The sequence below is a fragment of the Triplophysa rosa genome, linkage group LG15, assembly GCF_024868665.1.
Source record: "Triplophysa rosa linkage group LG15, Trosa_1v2, whole genome shotgun sequence".
Lineage (NCBI taxonomy): Eukaryota > Metazoa > Chordata > Actinopteri > Cypriniformes > Nemacheilidae > Triplophysa > Triplophysa rosa.
In genome coordinates, this window is record NC_079904.1 from 2159869 (window position 1) to 2182043 (window position 22175).

The 22175-nt window shown below is 38.6% G+C and overlaps 1 protein-coding gene across 6 annotated transcripts in view; it reads left to right on the top strand.

The window, feature by feature from the left end:
* Window positions 1–22175, top strand: part of tfap2d (transcription factor AP-2 delta (activating enhancer binding protein 2 delta)) — a 78561-nt gene that overhangs the window by 6431 nt on the left and 49955 nt on the right. For 2 of the 6 annotated variants that reach the window (XM_057353657.1, XM_057353660.1), the window contains 3 exons: window positions 10734–10836; window positions 12934–13019; window positions 13206–13372. The gene's annotated coding sequence lies outside the window, so the exon portion shown is untranslated. Of the gene's footprint in view, window positions 1–10733; window positions 10837–11962; window positions 11982–12044; window positions 12062–12933; window positions 13020–13205; window positions 13373–22175 lie in introns of those variants that run through there. The other 4 variants (XM_057353658.1, XM_057353659.1, XM_057353663.1 and 1 more) reach the window with 4 other exon arrangements.

A 22175-nucleotide genomic window follows, 5' to 3' on the forward strand; every position in this document is an offset into this window, starting at 1 on the left:
AGGAATAGACAGACAGCAGAATTTATTTGCCGTGAAAGTGCAGAACACAATGGAAAGATGTCAATACTAAAGATATTTGATGTGTTTCAACTCTCATCTGACCGGAATGAGGCCGTATGTACCTGTCTGTAGTGAATGCGAAATGATTTTAGAGAACCTGTCAAAAACATGGCGACATTGTTATACAAATCTAAATGTTTCTTGCAAGGCCAATAGAGAAAAATGTGACGTGCTGTTGAATATGTTGAGACGAGTGTTGTGGAGAAACTGACTATAAGTAACAAACACTACTAACTTCAATACATATTTAAACTCGGATGTTTAATAAAAAGTGTAGCTTGTCAAGTAACTAGCGACTTCCAGCATGACATGGCTGGTTTTGTATGCCACATTAGGCAATAGTCGGATGCGTTCTTGAATCATCTGATTCATTTCAACAAACAGATTCATTTAGACCGTTTATGTTCACAAATCATTGAATTTAAGTTCAACTTCATATGGTTTGTAAGTCAATAAGCTTGAGGATAGCGTGTAGATAGCAACTGCAGTTTCAAGGTAGCTTACCCAACACTGGTTGGACGTCTGGTTGCGGTTTATGTTGTACATAGAGTATCTCTCAGTAAAGGGGAGTTTGAGCCCCAGTTTAAAGCAGATACAGTCACGAGAGCCAAGAGGTGTGAAAACCTCCGCAGGGACACACACACACTGCTGGGACACCGACACCTGCTCAATAACGAGAGAAAAAGAGCAGAGGATGGAGAGATGGTGGATAGACTAAATCCTTTTTTCCATCATTACCTCAGTCCCGGCCCAGCGATGGCTTCTCCTCAGAACACTCTCTGCCTTGTGCTCATTTAATTAGTCTCAGAGCTGCTCTCTCTCTCTCTCTCTCTCTCTCTCTCTCTCTCTCTCTCTCTCTTACTCACACACACACTTTACCTCTCATATACACTTCCCCATCACTCCTGTAACCTCACCGTACTCCGTTAACTCAAAAACCTTTCTGTGTCCCCCTAAAATATTCTCAGTTTCTCTTTCTTGCTCAGCCTTTTTGTTTTAAGGTTAGTAACATGATACAGTGAGGTTCAAACGTCTCAGACATTGGAAATGTCCATGAGCGCTTCTCCACCATTGTGCCGAATCGTTCTCGTTGCTTAATAGTTCCTCTCCATGCCGATCCGGGCCAGCCGGTACATAAATGTTTTTTTTTCCCACCGCAGGGCTGATAACAGAAATCTTTAGAATGTAAACACAAACGCGTCACGCACTGTCTTGGTAACACAAGAGACTGAGCTATAACATCTCTGCACGCATTCTATTAGCACGTTAGACAACCGTGCCGAACATTCCGAGCCGGGAACAGTTTGTAATCGTGCCTTGTCGAACCAGGCTCACATAGAAACATAACTGTAATCGAACAGTTCGGCGCGATGGTGAAAAAGCGCTCCATGTTTCATTTGAACCTGGAAATAGGCTTCACCCAAAAATGAAAATTCTTTCATCGTTTTACTCACCTTCATGTCATTCCAAACCTGTGTGCAGGGGCGTAGCCACATGGTGGCCATGGGTGGCCACGGCTACCCCTGAATGATGGATGGCCACCTATCTGGCCACCGCTGTTGTGCGAAGCAGTTTTAAGATGTGTGTCGGAGTTTACGGAGTGCTGCGCAGATCATTTAGCGTATACACTGAAAGTAACGCGAGAACATTACTCTCGCGTTAATATGATGTCATACGCTGACGCAAACAGTCTGAGCGCTATAGCTGAACAGCTGCTAACCGCTTCGTGACAGTGTACTGTCTGTGTACCATGAAAGTTCATCGCGAGCAGAAGGATCAGGTGAGTAAAATCAGTTTTGTTTAACTGGATTCCATTTATTAATTACATTTTCGCGAAAGTTTAAGTTGGGGTACTGCAATGTTTATTTTCTATACAAAATGCTAACTTACTGCAAATGATAGCTAGCAAATTATTTTAAAATAATGTTGGCACATGAAAGCATTGCGAATAAATTGTTTACTTTACGTTCTTTGTGTATGTTTTGACCAGCAAACTATGTGTAATGAAGAATTGGTGTAAATTACAGTAGAAGTTTAAGAATTTCAGTCTGTAAGGATTTTTTGGTCACCCTAATAAAATCACTGGGTCTTACCTGGCCACCTCTAAAAAAAAAGTTCTGGCTACGCCCCTGCCTGTGTGACTTTTGTTATTCTGCAGAGCACGAAAGAAGATATTTTGAAGGATGTTGGTAAGCAAACAGCATCGGTCACCATTGACTTTCATTGTATGAACACAAAACCACTGAGACATTTCTCAAAATGTCTTCTCTTGTGTCATATACAGGTTTTAAACCACATACGTGTGAATAAATGGACAGATTTGTTCTTATGACAGGTGATGTGAATGAAAAAGAGATTGTATGGTTACTTTCTAAATATAAGAAAAACAAAAATTCCGTTTTTCTTATTTACATGTACCCCAAATTGTTAATAATTTGATAAAAATATATTATAGTTTGAATCCAAAGCTGAAAACGCGATAACAGCATTTTGGTAGTCTTATACTTTTGGGAACCCTGTATAACCTAAACTTAAATATTAAATGAAAATAAAATGTTTCATTTAATTCTGTTGACATATTCCAATTGATGGTCTTACCCAACCATTCACCCTCTTATTTATTTTTAAAGTACATTATTGGCATGATTACTTAACACATGTTGTACATCACCAAAGCACCAGTAAAAACAGTAAATGAGTAATGATATGAGAAAGAATAAAAATCTCTTTTCTCTCTGTGTCCCTGTGGTTCTGACCCTTGTATAGCCTTTCTTCTGATGGTTCTGTTCTTCCAGAGCGTCCTCTGCTCTGGAGCTCCTGACCGTTCACCTCTTGACTCCCGGGCCTTCCCCTCACCATATCCCTGTTCATCCCTCCATGCGTTGTCATTTCTCTTCGCAAAGTCTTTGTTTTCTCGCTGTCAGAAATGAATAACATTAAATGTGTTGCGAGCTGTTTTGAATATCTAATGTTTTTAGCATATTATTAGCGTCTGGCGCACAGAAGCGAAAGCAGAATGTGAATTTAAATGAGTTTAAAATCCGATCTGAGATCCTGTTTACCGTTGAGCTAAAACAGTTAGCGCCTGTGTTTGCTCCGGCACTGCGAGGAAAGTTTGGGTAAATTGTTTAATGTACAGGGCTGGAGGGAAAAGATTGCGCGCAGAACGTAAAGCAAACAGAGAGACCGAGCTTCACTCTTTCAATCTGTCTGTCTCTACCTTCAGTTCTCTGCGTCTGAAAGAGATGCGCTGGTGTGATAGAGTTCACGCTGACAGTCTGACACCAGTTATCTGTCTCCTGAGAGTCAATCATTCCAGACAGATACCATTACTCAAACCCACACACACACAGGAACACTGAACGGGAAAGTCACAGTTTAGCATCTTCTGCTCTCACTCAATCAAAACAACATCTACACAACTGTGTTACTCAATTTAACACATACACACATATGTAGCAATGCACACATTATTGTGTTGTTTAAAACACCACATCCTATGTCTTTATTTTTGTTTGTGTAGGAATGTGATTCATAACTTCATCACACAACAACTTTATTTATACTTTTCTGTCAGAAGAATATAATGAAATGAACTTTACTACAATAATCTTTCTTTCTTCTTCAAAATCACCTTTAAATTAACCAGTTTATGCCAACATACCATATTCAGTACAATCATAATTGAGCAATAAAGTTGGCGAGACAGTGCTGTGTTTTGTTTAATGGGTAAATTGTATTTGTTAAGCAAACACACACCAATATAACACAGCCAAAATATATATTTTGCCTTAAAAGGCATAAAAAAGCATGTATTTTGTTAGTTACTATAGATGCACGCACATGGCCTGAAGTTAACTTCCGGTCTGTGTTTGATTATAATACTGCAATTTATATTGACATTAATATTTAATTGTGTTAAATTACATTAAAATGACTAAAATTAGATTTTTTTGCGGCGGTCTACCGGAAGTTAAGTTTGGGCCACATAATGTTTGTCTATATTGTTGCTGTTGAAACTGTCTATATCATATCTATAATGAAAAATTAACATGGTTTTATTATATAGTAACAGTGTAGTAACAATGTTTTTTTTTTTTGGTGGTTCTAAATTATTTAGACTGTCACCATTTGAATGACCATATAGTTTTACTACAAATATTATGGTTAAACTATGGTTAACTGTGTATTTTGTACCTTGTCTATATCGATCTGTATTATAATTATTGTGTATAGTGTATTTATTTTTTAGTGTGTCACTCCTCAAAGATGAGACAAAAAAGTGAATTGAATTGTTAGTGAGACAACGATAATTTTACTAGAAATACCATACATCCACAGTACTAGGTTACTGTAGTAAAACCATGGTTAATTTTCATAATGGATTTGGCAAGGCCACTTAACTATATTGACGGTTTTATAATAAAATAATATGCGATTTACTTCCAAAATAAGCATCCGTAATTGTTGTAGCATAATTATTTTATTCAATAACTTTTTATTATAAAAGTGGTGAATTATACTAGTTTACCACCGTCTCACTGTGTTAACTCAGTTTGGTGACTGTGATGTTATAGTTGCAGCTATGGTTACCGTTGCGATTGTGACGTCCTCAGCAGATGTCGCTGTTGCCACAGTAATACAGACCAGACTCGGCCGCGCGCGCACTCGTTATTTTCGTTTACTGTATGTGACATTCACCGATAGATATTTAAGGGTAAACAAGACCGGTACGAAAAACGGCTAAATGCAGCGGAGAGATACGCACGAGCTTTCCGCTAGTCACCTGTCTCGCGCCCTCTCACCTCTGAGAGCTGCGCGGGTTTATTGATATCAAAGCTGCTCCTCGCGCCACCAGGGGGCGTTATACATCAGTCGCGATCAAGTGACCATCAATCAAAGTGATAATGGTTTCATCATGTGTTTTGGACATATACCAGGGTAAATAATATGGTATTTACTCACTTTCACGGTATATATCTAGCATACTATAGTACATTACTTTAGTATAGCACAGTACTTTTTGAAAGTAATTTGATAGAACATTACATTCAATGTATAAACAACGTTGTTAGTTTTTCTGTGTTTTTATTGATTGTAGCTCACCTTACCAAAGAACAATTATAATTATTTTGTCAAATATGTTGTACCGTGATCGTAAAACCACGCTGTTCTTATTTTCCAGTACATCATGAATAACATATACGTTTTATGAATTGCCAGGCATGGGCCCCGTTACACCCGAATATCTTAATGTCTGGATTTTGAGGAATGTCTGCTTTTCTTTGTGTCTTCTGTGTTAATCTGGTTTGCTTTATTTTATAATAGGTGTCAATATATATCAGTTGATAAATCAAAATTATTTATGCCAAACACACCTGACCGTTCTGTGTGTGCTGAAAGGAAAAACAATAAAATTGTGATGGCTACCATTACAAGTGTCCTTAACATCCGGTGTTTACCAAATCATTAGAAAATTCCTGTATGTACTGTGTTTGGGTCTTTTCCAGTAGGATTTAATGGTGTTCTAGTTCCAATTCGCCAGATAACATCCCACCAATATAACCTAACACATTACCAATAGAGACCCACTGAGACCATTATAGTTTTCATTTAAAACCAATACTATTCCCATTATAACCATTAACTCCATTGGAGTTTTTGTGATGGTTTCTTTTCTTTTTTATTAGGCATCTCAACAACATCTAACATAAAAAACAGATACATTTTCCTATTTAATTCAATGGAGTGTAGTAGTTTGGCAGTAGAACAACAGAGATTTCTTCATTAGAGTCAACAGCAGCTTTTAATGTGTAATGTTTCAGATTAAAGGGTTAGTTTGGCATTCAGAGATTAAAACCCGGGTCAGGACTCATTGGCTGTGTGGATTACAGGGGTTAACAGGCGATTTAACTTTAGCAGATAATGTTAGACAGTTTATTTCTGCTTGATTACACTAATATTCTTTAGATGGTGACTGGTGTGAAGACTTTTACACACACACACAGGCACCAGCAGACCTATAAACTTCCCCATTAGCTGCTTCAGTTAAAATGGCATTTGTGCAGTATTTTATCAGGCAGCTGACAAGTGAATTAGAGTTGGCTGTTAGCGCCGTTGAGCTTTATGACAATAGCCTTAGGGTCTCGCTAAAGATCGCTGCACCGCGCCGCGCGTCCGCGCCGCTGCGCTTGGCGCGCTAACCGCTAACGCTCAAACCGAAGTGACATGCTGTCATAACAATAGTTTACAAAAACGTGAAGTTCTGCGTTTGGGCAGAGAAAGTCAGAGAGTTTTAACTTCTGCGTCTGTCTTTTCTCTCTCTTTCCAAGACTACGTGCCATTCGCGCGCTGACAGATTTAGATGTTTTACGCGCGCTAATTTCCCGCGCTTTTATCTGCCTCTGTGTGTGAAATGCTAATATAAAAACGTCAAAGCTTTCGGTCGCTTTTGTGTAGGATTTGTGTGTGTTTGGCCAGTTTTATTGTGGTTTCTTGTCTTTGTCTTTCTGCTCAGGCTGGTTGTAAAATAAATGTGAAATATTGAACAATCCATACAGCTCCCAAAAAATGTACGCACGGTGGAAAAAGTTTTTCTTTCTCCCACAAACACACACAATACATCAAAGCGTTGTGCTTTACACACTCTTTCTTATTGGTATTCTCAGAACGCTTTTGAAGGTACTGAGGTCGCAGTGAGGTCTGTAACCCTACACACACACACACAGACGCACACACAGAGAGACGCACACACAGACATGCACACACAGGCTTATACAGTCCAAATGAATTCACACACACTCGTACACAAAGACAGACAGATGTATTGTATAGTGTGTGTGTGTGTGTGTGTACCTGGTTGCTCTGTGAAGTCTTTAATGGGATTTTGCCTCGGGCTGTTTTATTAAGATGTTGCTTTCTGCTGCCTGTGCAGCTGACACTATTCCCCCCCACCCCAAAGACACACACACACCCCATAGTCTCCACACACACACACACACACACACACACACACACACGCGCGCACACACACACACACACACACGCGCACACGCGCACACACACACACAGACTCATCCCTCTGAAATTTCTGCCACACAGCAGTCCTCTGTCTCTCGTACTATAAGGACCTGTGTGTGTGTGTGTGTGTGTGTGTGTGTGTGTGTGTGCGTGGTGTGTGTGTGTGTGTGTGTGTGTGTGTGTGTGTGTGTGTGTGTGTGTGTGTGTGTGTGTGTGTGTGTGTGTGCGCGCGCGCGTGTGTGTGAGAGTCTGGGGTTGTTTTTTCTGTGTGTGATTCTGAACGTCTCTTCAGACCGGACCGCTTTAACTATAAATGCTTATATTGTTTTAGATGAGAGTGTATCTGTGTTAACACTGTATGGGGTTTAATGAGCTTTGCTCTGGGTTTAAATATGTTCCTGGATGTGAGCCAGACATCTGGAAAAGCTCACAGTGTAAACATTTGTGGCCTGATGTACTGTATAAATGTTGTGTACGCACAAAAATGAAATTGAAATGTGCAAATGCCGTACATAAATATGTGCACACTGTATAGGCATTATTGACTACATACAGTATGCACACTTTAAGGTATAGATGAGTTTTATACATGGGGCTACGGTGACCTCATGGTTAAGAAAATAATAATAATAGTTCATATTATTATCATTATTTTTTTATAGTATATTTTTATTGTCCTATGAAAAAGTTAGTATTTCTCTATAGGTGTATATGTAATTTTGTATTCTCAGATAGCTGAATTAGTTAAAAATGATTAATAAAGCAGATACAATTTGATTTTCTTTGCTTATTTTAATTCTATTTATTTCTATAAAATGCAATACATTTTATTTGAGGTTTTTGCTAGGGTTAGTCTGCAGCCATTGAAAATATAATTGGTGTTACAATATACAGGTATTTTCAATAATTGTGATATTAATAACTGTAATTATTGATATTGATATGATAATATTGTATATAATCTGCCACTGATTTCTGTTTGACACTCCATCAAAGCTAATTTTGCACCTGGTAAACATTTTGCCTATAGGGATCACAATTGTTACAAAAAAAACAAAATAATTAAAATAAAATATGAATTTATTTTTTCTTTAAAAAATGTAATATGCAAAATATTGTGTACCCAATCGTGTAGTGAAAATTTGTTAGCCTTAAAATAATTATATAGTCTATGTATAACACCAGCAGGAGTCTATGAACTTAACGTGTGCATTCTGCATCCGTGCATGGATAGAATTTAGAAACAAAGTTGTGGTCATGTTGTGCATGTGTCAGTGTGCATGTGTGTGTATGTATGCATGGCTGCAGTGTCAGGCTGATGTGCTGTCAGGGTTCGGGGTGCTCAATGAGTTTCCCGTTTGTCTTGCTCTGGGCACCATGTTCATCTCTAGACACCAGCTGAGTGCCCTGTCTCTCTCTCTATCTCTCTCTCTATGTCTCTCTCTCTTCTCTGCTGTATCCCTGAGGCCTATAGATTGCGTTGAGCATCCTGCATTCGGTAGCTTTAGGAAAGAGAGAGACATTGAGGCAGGAATGAACGGGACACGAAAGAGTGACAGGATGATGGAGGAAGAAAAGGAAGGTGTTCTGTTAACACACACAGCGAGAGAGCGAGTTGACTAGACATTGATGCTTTGTGACATCACAGCACTTTGTCTGATATTTTAAATATGAGATTGAGACCCCGGTCAGGGGCGGGGCTTCAGCGCAAACATACACACATACAGGGAAAGAGAAAGAGAGATACTATCTCAGGGAAAGAGCGATACTGTCAAAAGCGTCTTTCAATATTTGAATCATCTTCAAGATGTTCAGACAAACACAGCACTTAGAGTCTCAGCGTTTTTATTTCACAGAGAAATTAACCTGCTAATTGCTTTGGATTTACAAGGATTATCCAATTTCTGACCATGCAAAAGATTTATTAAAATACACACTAAATAAATATTTTACAGGCATGTGAAGAGAGATTTGTAAATGATGTGTATAGGATTATCTGGACAATGTGAGAATGTAATGACTTCATTCCCCTCTGGAATAAATGAGTAACATAGTGGCCAAAACTGGCGTCTGGATTGAATCCTAAATCAAAATACGAGATCTATGACACAAATTGAGAGAAGAAAACTCGTTTAATGTATACATTTAACAACATTTTTTAGCTACTATATAGGTTTTATTGTAATATTCAAAAAACCCCAAAAAGCTCTCAGTAAATAAAGCATACACTGACTACAGTTTTATCAGTTATTTATATTTTGTCTATGCTTGTTTGTCTATAAATTGATTTTCAGGTGACACTCCAAACAGAACATGCGTACAACATTTTAATACATCTTTAATAATATGATTGAGAAAAAGTGTGAAGATGTCAATTTTCACTTTTGGCACGTATGTTCCAGTGACAAACTGTGTGTGTGTGTGTGTGTGTGTGTGTGTACTGAGACAGAAAGATGTGAGTTTGAGAAACACGCTGAGGGGCGGATTTTAAGATGACTGACAGTCATTGAAAAATATCATTAAGAGCACTTAACAATTAATATGACTGAAGTTGCTAATCCCTGAAACAGCTGCACTAATGAGCACATGACACACACACACACTTGTATATATGGTTTACGAGGACCACACACAAACACACACACAGAGATTCAGAGGAAGAGGTATCAGTTGATATCGATTGTGCTTTAATTTCTGCAGGCTGCCTTAGGCCCGTATCGCACGCCACGTTTACGGCTAAAGACACAAACACGCTACATTTAGAGTGAGCTTAGCAGAAACCCATCACACACACATTTGTTGACATTCTTTGTCTAAATGACGACATTCCATAGACTTCTATTGTTTTTATACACAGATACTAACCTAACCTACACTCTAACTTTTTGCGTTTTTACTTTTCTTGTAGTGTTTTTACAATGAGGACATCTCCAAAGGGAGGTTTTGCTCAGATTTTTCAGGCTTTGCTTACTTCTGGGTATAAATTTGTCCCCAAAATGTAGTTAAAGGGGTACACGCGTGCTTGTCTGATTAGAATTGTCAGTCCGTTTAGTTTTTCTTATGTTTAAATGTTGAAAGTTTAATGTATTTTAAATCATGTAACATGAGCCGAATGTATTATGGTGCAAAGCATGCATACTGAGAATTGGTCTATTAAATTGAATGCGTCAATTTACATACTGCATTATTGGACACACTTTACACAATTTTCTCTTTTTGCTCTTTTTGTTTTTACTTTGTATTACTTTTAGTCTAAAAGCATTTTCTTTCTATGCAAAGGAGGCTTATCATAATACACAAAAATGAACAGTATTTGGCTTATGCTGTGATGTAATCAGTACTTGTATGACGCGTGTGTTATTTTATGTGTCCATTAAACATTTTGGCTAATTTGCTAATGCCCAGCTACAAATAAGAGTTTAAAGCTTTCAGCTCTATTTTACACATCTTACCATCCTTAAAAACATGCATAGACACTTCAGCAAAATCAAAAAACTGCAGATTAAAGTCTGGATCTGCTTATGGGGTTTCATTTATGATTTATGATGCTGTCTTAAAATACAGCTGCCTACTGTACTGTATGTAGACAGTAGACAGCAAGGCAGCTTACTCGGTTTTGTAAGTCTCACTTTTGCTCTGTTTTCCTCTGTCAGGATGTTGTGAGTGAAACGGAGGGACGGGAGAGATCATTAGAGCCACGAAACTCAGGAGCAAAAGGACAGTGAAAGACATTTCTGAAGCGAGAGCGGGAAGGAGGTACGAACAGAACGGGCGAGAGCGAGGAAAGCGCCGGTCGATTTATCTCTTATTGACAGGAGCGGCTTCAAACGATGACCTTGAGGAGTAACGAGAGTAAACGAGTGAAATATTTTTCACTTTTAAAAAGTGAAACTATAATCAAACGGAGCCCTGAAAGACGAACTAATGAGCCTCAGCCATGATGAAAGAGAGAGAGAGAGAGCTACTCATTTATCGAAGCCAGTGTCAGACCTAAACTACTGCCATCTCATTAGCTGACCTGACGACTGCCTGATTAGAATACGTTTGATGAAAATTTCAAGGATCCCCAACCCCCCCCCCAACATTGAACGTTTTTGGTGTGATTTAATAAATATTGCACAACTTTTTTCCACGTTTTTAGACAGAAAACGTGGGAGGTGATTAATTAAGATTAAAGCTGGCCCGAGTTGATTTACCGTCATTATTCGCCCTCGAATCAACAAATATATTTAAAACGCAGAGACAGAAATGAAGAGAGAAATACAGACGCACACGTAGACTTGTTGCGTACTCATTTCACACGCTCGCACATCAGGTGCAGTTTCCCTCAACATTAACTGCATGTGTAGCATTCAAAAATGAATAGAGCATCTTATTTGAAGTCGTCCGATTTGTTTCAGATGTTTCATCGTTTATTGTTTCATACAGTCTGGCAAATGAGGTTTTGTATTTTGTGGGTGTCACCAAATGTGCTGATATGTGTGTGGAAAGTGACCCAAATCTCTCAACCCCCAAAAAACGTTGCTCTCCTCTTGACCGAATATACGCCTCTGTTGTTTTGTACCCATAGAATTAACTAGAAAGCTTCGGATACGTCCAAATAAATTACCTACTGTATTGTGGCTTTAGTACAGACAACTTTTCAAATTTCAGCATGCAGTTTATGGTTTTCAACTGAAACTATAGCATACAGACTTGACATTGTGCTTCAGGCAAGTGTAACAGCTTTCTGTGAATATTTATCATCTCTCCTGTATTCTTGTCAAACAGACAAACAGTCTATCATATATAGACTTACACAAATAGAGACAGACAAACACATTCACGCTTTCACCTACAGGCAATTTACAGTTTCTAATTCAGGGTTTGTGTGTCTTTGCAGTACCCGGGAAACAGCACAGGTGAAAAATGTACACTTTTCTCTACATAGAAAGGCCAGAGAACAGGGGGAAATGGACAGACATCAGTGAGATTAAATGAAGTTAAGTCTCTAGAGTCAGATATCTCACAAATGTCTCCATTAAAGAGTTCAGAAGAGATGTCAACATTGTCTCAAACCGAGCTCAGATTTGCCAAGTCTGCAATCAAAAGCCAATATTATTGAAGATCTTAATATGAACTCAAACATTTTTCATCACATTTAGCCAAATCCAAATAGTTTTTCCTCTATCTACATTCTTTTTTCACTCTAAAAACAACAATCCAGTGGCTTAGTAAATTTCACAAAAATAAAAAACTATATTAAAGGGAAAGTTCACCCAAAAATGAAAACTCTGTCATCATTTACTCACCCTTGTGTAATTTCATACCTGTATAAATTACTTTGATCTAATGAACACAGAGAAAGATATTTGGAAGAATGTTAGTCATTTTTAGTTCCGGGACATCATTGACTACCATAGTAGGAACAACTAAGTGGTAGTCAAAGGTGCCCCACAACTGTTTGTTTTCCTAAATTCTTCAAAATATCTCATTTTGTGTTAAACAGAACAAAGAAAAATACAATATTTGTATTCCTACTAAGTTAACTAAGTTTATTTAATGAAAAGAAATAGGTATTTAACTAAAAAATGATATTGAAACATTACATTTACTCAATTTAAACAGTATATTTCATTGAGCGTTAAAATTTACTCTTTTTTTGTGTGTAAATTGTTTCACCAAAATAATTGATGCTTAAATAAAGCACAACTAAGAACTCCATCTCCTGAGATATGAAAGCGCAACCTCTGAACAACATGTTCCTCTGGTGGTTAACTTTGAGTCACATAAGACCTCAGGGGAAAATAATTCTGATTTAACCCCTTTAATACATAGTTAATCAGTTTCTTACTGTGTGTATTTTCCCCTCAGGTAATCTACACTTCGGTTGGCCTGTTTGTCTCTTTTTCCCAACCACCCTGACATCTGGACATGGTAACATTGGCTCAACCAATAGGGTGAGTGGGCCGGGCCGTCTGTGTCACTGCAATGACAGATATGAGGAGCGTTCAGAAATTCTATTAAATAATAACCAAAATATTATTTTCGTTAGCGGTTCAGCATTGACACGCTTCACCTTAAACTGTAGTCTTTATCAAAAATGCTGACATTTTTCACATCTGCATCCATCCTTCTGTTTCTAGTTCACACGGCTGGTTTTCAGTTTTCCAGAGCACTCATTCTCTGGACCGATTCATTTGTGCAGAGTCAATTCCCTGTGGATGATCTAGGAGGAGCTGTTTGTTGGGCTGGAGGAACTGCCCTGTGGCAGCTCTTTGAGAGGTTAAGCTGAAGATTGTCATTGCCCAAGGTAAACTGGCTTTCAATGGTAACAGGGTGGAAACTATAAAGAAGAGTTCAGGTCATTTATAAATTATAACAGCTCTGTGCGGCCGCATAAAAAAACAATTAATAATAGAAAATATTCCTCTAATTGTTGGGCTTTAATTAATGAGCTTTAACCTTTGGAGAGAGAGGGAAATTATTCATGTATCCGGATGAATATATGAATATGTAAATACCCTCTGCACCCCGGAGGAGCACACACAATGACATTCCAATGTCTATATTTTCATATTTTCATTTGTTTTATGCATCCCCCCCAGACACACATAGACAACCCTATGAAAACAGCCACAGGTGGTGACAGCTAATGCGCAACTTCCCTGCCAATCCAAAAGATTTTTTGGCCTTTGTTTTTTTTCCACATCTGTAAGTCATAATTAAATTTGTGTAAATAAAGCTTTGCATATAAAATTGTTTCCCGGTAGGAGATGAGGTTGAAATTAAAACACGACCTCTTTCTGGCCCGAGAGGTCATAAACATTATGCCGTGAATAAAAGTACTATATCTGTTTGACCGAGATACATCCAGCGGCTTACGTTTACATACACTGACACACGTTCACTGCTCCTTCCTTATTTATTTGCACTAAGAAAATCCCCCTCTCTCTCTCTCTCTCTCTCTCTCTCTCTCTCTCTCTCTCTCTCTCTCTCTCTGCGCTCCGGCTTCAGTGTTAAATACTCGGCCTTGAGAAATCTGACCATCAGCCTCCGAGCAACGGCAGCCGAAACTAAATGAGAACGCCATTAGCATTTTTTATTTCTTTAGGTGAGGAATTACATTTGAATATTAATTTGGCCGCATGTTTAACGGCAGGGTTTACCGGATCTCCATAAATTAGCTTTAATATGTGGATTAGCCCCATAGCATCATACGCCAGTGCAGAAGAGACAAGTTGAGCCTCTGAAGAACGTGTGTGTTTCTGTATCTCAAAGCACCACAAACGGGGAGTCAGGATCATCACCCATCATGCCCTGCTCCCTGAAGCCGTGTACGATCACAATATAACACGAGCCTGCGCTGAGGTTCTGTCAAACAAACCACAGGCACAACTCAACTCGCAATCCCAACTGCTCGAGCATTCCGACTCTTTCATATACATGCCTATGTTTGTCTTTCATTGAATCAATATTAAAAATTATTTATTCACGTTACTGGTAAGAGCATGTGGTTTAAAGTAAAATGATAAAGATATTTAGGTGTAAGATCTGAGAAAAACCTCTCCTGAGCTATGAAAGAGCAAACTCTGACCAAACTGTACATTGAATGTAGTTCACTTTAATAATACACTAATGCACAGCCTTAAAGTGATAGTTCTCCCCAAAATGAAAATTCTGTCATCATTTACTCATCATCTTGTCATTTCAAACCTGTATTACTTTATTTCTTCCGTGGAACACAAAAGAGGATATTTTGAAGAGTTGTTAACTGGCACCCATTCACTTGCAGTGGTTTTGTGTCCATTCAATAGAAGTGAATGGGGTCCAGCGCTGTTCGGTTACCAACTTTCTTCAAAATATCTTCTTTGGTGTTCTGCGAAAGAAATAAAGTCATACCGGTTTGACATAACAAGATGATGAGTAAATGATGACAGAATTTTCATTTTTGGGAGAACTATCACTTTAAGGCTGTGCATTAGTGAGAGTTCGCTCTTTCACAGCTCAGGAGAGGTTTTTCTCAGATGTTCCAACTAAATATCCAGAAATAGAAAAATAAATACAGTAGATAGATATGAGGCAATTGTTGAAATGCATTGAATGTGGAGCAAAAAAAAAAGTTTGTAGGCTATATATTTGATGAGAAATGGGTAAATGTTTATATTTACAAATATGATATATTTAATAATGTTGACTTTTATTGTTAACTTGACAAATCTGAGCTTAGTTTGTGACATTGGTGAGACTTTTTCTTCTGAGAATACAAACACATGAAAGTTTTAACTTGCAATCCAAATGTATTTTTTACCAAAGGTTTTTACTAAACTAATATCACAGATGTCAACATTTGGTGGTTCAAATACCAATTTCAGGTCTCTCTTCAAAAAAAAATTTGTTTTGTTTTTAGTGCACGATTTTTCATAGTCGGGTAAGTGCCATTTTCAGGATTGTCACATCCATATTCCTCATAAATGGGCACATGGAAATTAAAATAAAAGAACTATTTTATGTTCTGTGAAGAGGCATCCCTTCTCCATTTGTTTGATATTATTGCTTCATGGTTTGTGCATTTTAATTCCAAGAAAGTTTTTCGTCTCCCCAAAACCGTGTACTTTTTTGTCACGCCCATAACGCATGTTTATTTTCCTTTTTTAAAATAGGAAACTTGTGCATAGACTGATATTATTCTCAACAAGGTTTACTAAAATATAAACAGATGGTTCAGTTTATTGGTAACAAATAAATGTCACATCCATAACGCTGGAATGGCTCGAATGTCTTCTTGCCATTAAACCACCGGCCTCATTTATGATGTAAATTAAGGGCTATTTGCTATTTAAACTTGCTGTTTCAATTAAAATTCTCTTAAAAAACGAGGAAACTACTTAAAGCCATGCCTTTAACTATCAGTTCTTTACATAATCATGTCACCGATCTGCATGCTTGAAGCTACAACCTGAGGGAAACGCTGTGGTCAAGGGAGGAGACAACAAGAGGTTATAGCTTAAAAGGAAAGTATAATTGGTTATAAAGAAAACACAGCCAATAAAAGAGAGAGAGATGAAGCGAGGCAGACGGCAGTAGAGGGAGAGCTGAACTGAGAGATAGGAGATATGTCTGGATGGGTGTGTTAGAACCAAAGCCTGGGGCCATTCTGAGAGCGAGAACCATAACCCGCCTAAGGGAAGAGGGACCAGCCTCTGCCAACCCAGGTGAGAGCATGCAGTTTTAATACGCCTGTTGTAAACATCATTATACACCCTTAGCACAGGCTTCAAAAGTATTTACAAGGCATTAAATATTGCAATCTTTCATGCGGTCTTATAAACAACGCATAGTACATTTATACACTGTGAAATACCCACAATGCACATTCCAGTGTGACGAATACACTTGAGCTAACATATCTTGTCTGGTCACCTACACAGAAATCCCATGTATAACTTTGTTTTAAATATTTATTTGAATATATCGTATATGTATTTATAATTTTACTGTTTATTGTTGCATAAAGCATTTATCATTGTGTCATTTTACTGCAACTCAAATCACATGACATTTCCCACTCAACTGATTTGCTCAAATACAATAAAATATATGTGTGACACGCAATACCAGACAAAATGCTATTCGGTTTCATTTAAAATAAGGTCTTACAATTCTTTAGGAGAAATAAAGAGACACACATGTTGACAAACAGTAAGAGCACAAAGCTGCACAATGCATTTGGACAGCTCGGATAATTCGCTTTTGCAAGAATCTTTTGAGAATAATCTAAAAAGGAAAAGTACATGTTAGCTCTCTATACAACTGAGACGTTCAAAATATGATTTGTGTCATGTCTCAGTTTAGACACTGGATGTCTCATAAATGCACAAATGTTTGCCACAGACTGAACTCTGGGGTTTGGGTTTCTTTAGCGGTTGGACTGGTAAACCCTTGAGGTGAGCAGATTATAACCTTGACACACATGAGAAACATCTATTGGACTGTGAGCTTTAGCATTGTTTGTGCCGTCGAGTTTGAACGGGAAGCTACTGCTTGCATTTTTCTTAGAAAATATAAAAATGTGCGTTTGGTGTGTGCACCATAAAAAGTTGAATTATTAGACATTCAGATGCAGAGATTTAAACCTTCCTCGGCAGACGTCATTATCATAATGAGCACACGCATAATTTACAGTTTCTTTAACCTTTATTAACGCAACAACAAATAATATTATGAATAATAAATAGGTGGTTTTAATTTCATTTCTCAATATACGGTTCTGCGGCTTTGCTTTTCCTTTTTCTTCTAACTTTTTAGTTATGTTTTTCAGGAATTGTTTGCCACTTTTTTGGGAGAGTCCAAAACACCCCCTCTCCAAACACACCTTTATATGCACTGATCTCAGCAGCATGTAAGATTTATTCTCGCATGTATCTTTAATTCTTCCATCAGAGGCGAGAGCTGTTTGAGTTGAGAGTTCAAAGCAGATGTGTCAAACCAAAGGAACAACCTTAAAAAACGATTTCTCATCAAATTAGGCTGCCGTCCTCTGTCCCACGGTACCTCAATAAAAAGCGACCATCAATTATGGATATGACTGCTTCCTTGACTGGTGTGTGTGTTCTCTAGAAGCATTTAGACTCTCTCTCTCTCGCTCATATTAGCTGCAGCTCCTCCCAGGTGTGCTGTTGAACATTTAATGACGTCCTGCGGGCAAAACACTTAAGGGTTAACCAGCGCGCAACAGCCCAGAAACGCACACAGACACACTCCCGTAGACACAAATGGACCCCTCTAGCTTCCTTGGGTCAGTTTTCTGCTGGATTGGATACGGGTAGGAAACTCTGCTATTTTCACACTTCAGATTAACACTTTTGGCTCAGCCACATTCTGTAAGTGGTGCCCTCAATTATAAGATCAAATGTTATTTTCTAGTGGCTAAAGACCTGGTTGTTCATGTTAGTCTTCATTACTTGCAGTAAATGGTCAGCTGAGGTTAAACAACACAAGAACAGCCCTAAAAAAATAACACAGGATCATCTATGCAGCACACATTCATGGCGTCCCTAAATTAAGAGCCTGGCCCCACCAGATGGCGCTGCACACGCATTACATTATATATATATATTTTAAGTAATACGTTTTACGTTTAACGTCTCTTAGACGACGAAAACAGCATGTTATGTAGCGAAATTATATTTCAAAATGAAGATATAATTTCTGCAACTCTCTGTGGAAATCAAGCGAGAAATAAACATCTGCGCATGCGCAGCGCACTTGCAACGACGGCGCGCGACACCTGCGCCATGCATGCAGCCAAACCAAACTGTAGGTATTCAGTATGAATAAAACGATGTTTCAAACACACAGAGAGACATTTAAATATTTCTGACTGTTATTAGTATGAGTAAACTTTAAAAGTAACTAGGATATACAAGTTCCTTTCATCTCCTAGGTCCAAAAAAATTATATTGACAGAAAAGTAACGTTAGCTGCCAAGTTTGTCAGTGTGCGCGATCGACTGCGTCATTTCCTGTCACGTGAACGACATGGGTGAGTATAAATCTGATTAAAAATACCGATCGTCAGTGGAGTTCAGCAAGACAACAAGATTGTGTTGTTTGGGTTTGTTGTACTTTAGTTCGTGCGTCATGACGCATGTTAGAAGATTTGTGAGTATTTTTGGTGCGAAAACAACAGCTGAAACAAGGTTTTTGCGATCGCAGAATTTAACCCATAATCAAACAAATTAAAAAAAAAATTGCGGCAACTTTCTTACCTCATTTTTTTATTATTATTATTAATGCCATATAGTGAATACAAAGAGAAACTTTCACATTATATCAAACAAATATAAATAGGCTTGTTCGACCACAACCATAAACATGAAGCAGCATGAAACGAAACGTGGTTGGTTGCTTGACCTGTCACTCAAAATGGCCTCTTGGGCGGGCCTTAAACTTAAAGCGGTCAAGGTTTCCAGACCTTCAGTATGAATCTGCTGCATGCCTTTTAATCATAGGAAATGCGTAAATAATGTTGTCACAGGTGGTAGAACCCTATTCGCCAATTCAAGCAGTATTTTTGAACTTTTTCTGTAAAAAAAACCTCGCAAAATGTGAATAGAGACGCTGTAAAATTAAGCATTTTTGGCCGCAGAAATGACTAAAAATCTCTGCAAAATCCTGTGGGGACTGAGCAATAGATTATATAAATTTTGTTTCGTTTTGCACTATTGTTTGGGTTTCTTACTCAAAATCATGAAAATGTTTTAACCAAGGTAACCAAGAAAAATAAGTTTCTTAAAACTTAACCAGCAACAATATAAACTGAACAGGTTAGCTGGTCTAGCTGGTGTTTATTCAGCATTAGTCGATTAGACAAGCTGTTTTGAGGACCCTCAGTTTTAAGGTTTTCATAAACATATGCGTCTGAGGTCCCATGAGGGCAGGGACATCCAGGAAAGACCATCACACCCTGCTTGCCCCCCTCCATCCTTCCGCCTGAGTTTCCATAGCAGCATGCAACGGCCAATCAGATGGCGGGGCCGTAGCGCGGACTGGCAGATTTGAGCGCCTGACGCTGACACGGCCCGTCACCGTGGAAACCCCCCCAGGCACTGCAGCAATGGGGGGGAAGTGTGTGTGTGTGTTGTCTGGGTGAGCTGGATGCTAAATGGCCTGCCGTCTGTCAGAGGTTACCCATCAGCCTTTGCATGAGTCGAGCGTTTTAAGTGTAGCGCCGTGAGTGCTTGAATGACGGCGAACATATTGAACTATTTTTGCATGTGTGTGTGTGCACATATTTTGAGTTTTTGTGTGTGAATGTAAACGTTTATTAATTTGCTTTCATGACAGTCAAGGGCTAATCTCTATACATTTTCTAACAACCGTTCATCTCTGTACATTCATTCTCGTGTATGTCCATTTATAGATGTCCGCTCTCCTGCAATAATTCAACTCGACTGCATTGAACTGTAATAACTGTGCATCCTTTTCAGTGTGTGAGAAACAACAATGAACATTTGCATTTACGTGTGTGTGTATTAAGAAAATAACTCATGTGGATACGCTGGAATGCGTGTGTGTTTGGCTGTTGGCAGCTCATTACAGCTCAGCAGGTAATTAGCCAGACAGGTTGCCCCAAGGAACCCTGGGAAAAGAGCTGGGGGGCAGGAAAGGAACAGTGACCGCTGCAGAGCATCCAAACATGTTTATCTTACAGTTAGCCTCTTTACAACCCCTACCCATGTGTGGCCCGATTTACCTTTTGTACATTTGGAGCAGGCCGCAATTATGATGGCGTGTGAAAGTTTCATGTTTTTTACGTAAAGATACTACAAGGGCATTTGAGGTGTAGCTGTGATATCAGCAGGCTTTGTTCGCATGTTGAATGGATGTCGATCTGAGAGTTCACTTTCATCAGAGTTTAATGACACTGTGAGTTTAATTTGTCCTTTTTCACTCTGAAAGCCATTTAAAGTGCCTTGAAGTGCCCTTAGGCGTGCGATGTGAAGGTCAGGGTGATGTACGGTTACAATATTTGCAATAATATGCGGATGCATTGAAAAATATCACAAAGCGTGTTTTGGTTTGTTAACAGGTCATTATTAAAGAGCGCCGGGTTAGTGTAGGGAGATGTTTGAAAGTTTATTTATGTGTGGTGGTGCGGGAGAGATCGAGGTGTGAAGGAATGAGATGATCACACCGCTTGAGAGACCGCCAGGGTGACGGCTTCACATTTAATGAAGTTGAACGGCTCTCGCCCCGGGTCATTTGACTGGGTCATTGTGCTCGTATGTTAATGTGGTTAATTAATGGGAGTGTGAGACGAGCTGCTCTCATTTGTGTGTGTGTGTTATATATCCTGGGGCGATGAGGTCGAGCTGTAGTTTTGGGAATGACTGGCGGTGAGTAGTTAAACTCAGGTAGAGTCTTGGCTTAAATGAATGTTGTGCGCGCGCGTGTCCTCATCAGCTGGTAATGAGAGCTCCAGTTCGTATACTTTGTGTCGTAGAAGGTAAAGTTTTAGTCTATTTTATTTGAAGTGTATTTATTTGGCAACAAACAAATTAATGTTCCTACTTTAGCTTTTATTGACATTCATTAATATTGTTTTGATCAAAAGTTGAATTGCACAACTTATCGCTTGATGAATGATCTAACATGTCATGAACGAACAATGAACAATTACTGTATATTGCTATTAATTACTAACATGAACAAATATCAATAAATGCTATAAATACGCTGTATATTGTTAGGTCGTGTCAGCTGACGCATTAACTTAATTTCACAAATACAGTCTCATTTATTTAATCTTTGATATTTACTAGGACCCTTGGTTGAATACAATTTGTAACTAAGCTTGGACAAGATTTTTTTTATTATTCCATTAAATCGACATAATTTGGTGACACGGTATGTTGAATGTAAAGCAAGCATCATGTTTAATCATCTCACACCATGTGTGTTGTGTTAAAAATAGTTTGATTTTGCAAACTGTGCTGCTCCATTTTGTTTCTTTACAGCAAGCAAGCTATTTTCTGAAAATATTTATTATTGCATAATATTTTTGCAAGTTTTTATTACCTGTATTATATGAACGAATGTTATAATTCTATCATCTAAAGCCAGCCTGACGTTTCAAAGCAATGTTGAAAAGCAGATCGATCTGATCCGTGGGTTTATTGATTTGAAAGAATATTGTACAATATACACACGTATACATGTAACTTATTTTGCTTATCCATCACAGTCCTTCACAACTCAAACACGCGGCCCACCTCGGGTCTGCTAATATAGCTAAGTGTGGTACAAAAATCCACTTTCCATGCGTCCGCCCTCGATGCTTCTGGCAGAATTCATGTGTTTGTGTGCGCGCGTGTGTGTGGCAGACAGATGTAGAGTGACAGGTTGGGAAGATTGGCCCATGAGCAGTAGTCGCCTATGGCACTGACATGACACACACACACACACGTTCACACACATACGACAAGCTCACCCTCACTGCGGGCCATTCAGTGTGTCGAGTGGGAGGATTTGCCACCACACCACAAAAAACATGTAACGAAGCTTGACAGCGATGGGAAGAGGGAGGGGCCTCACGTGCTCCGCCTACTGGCC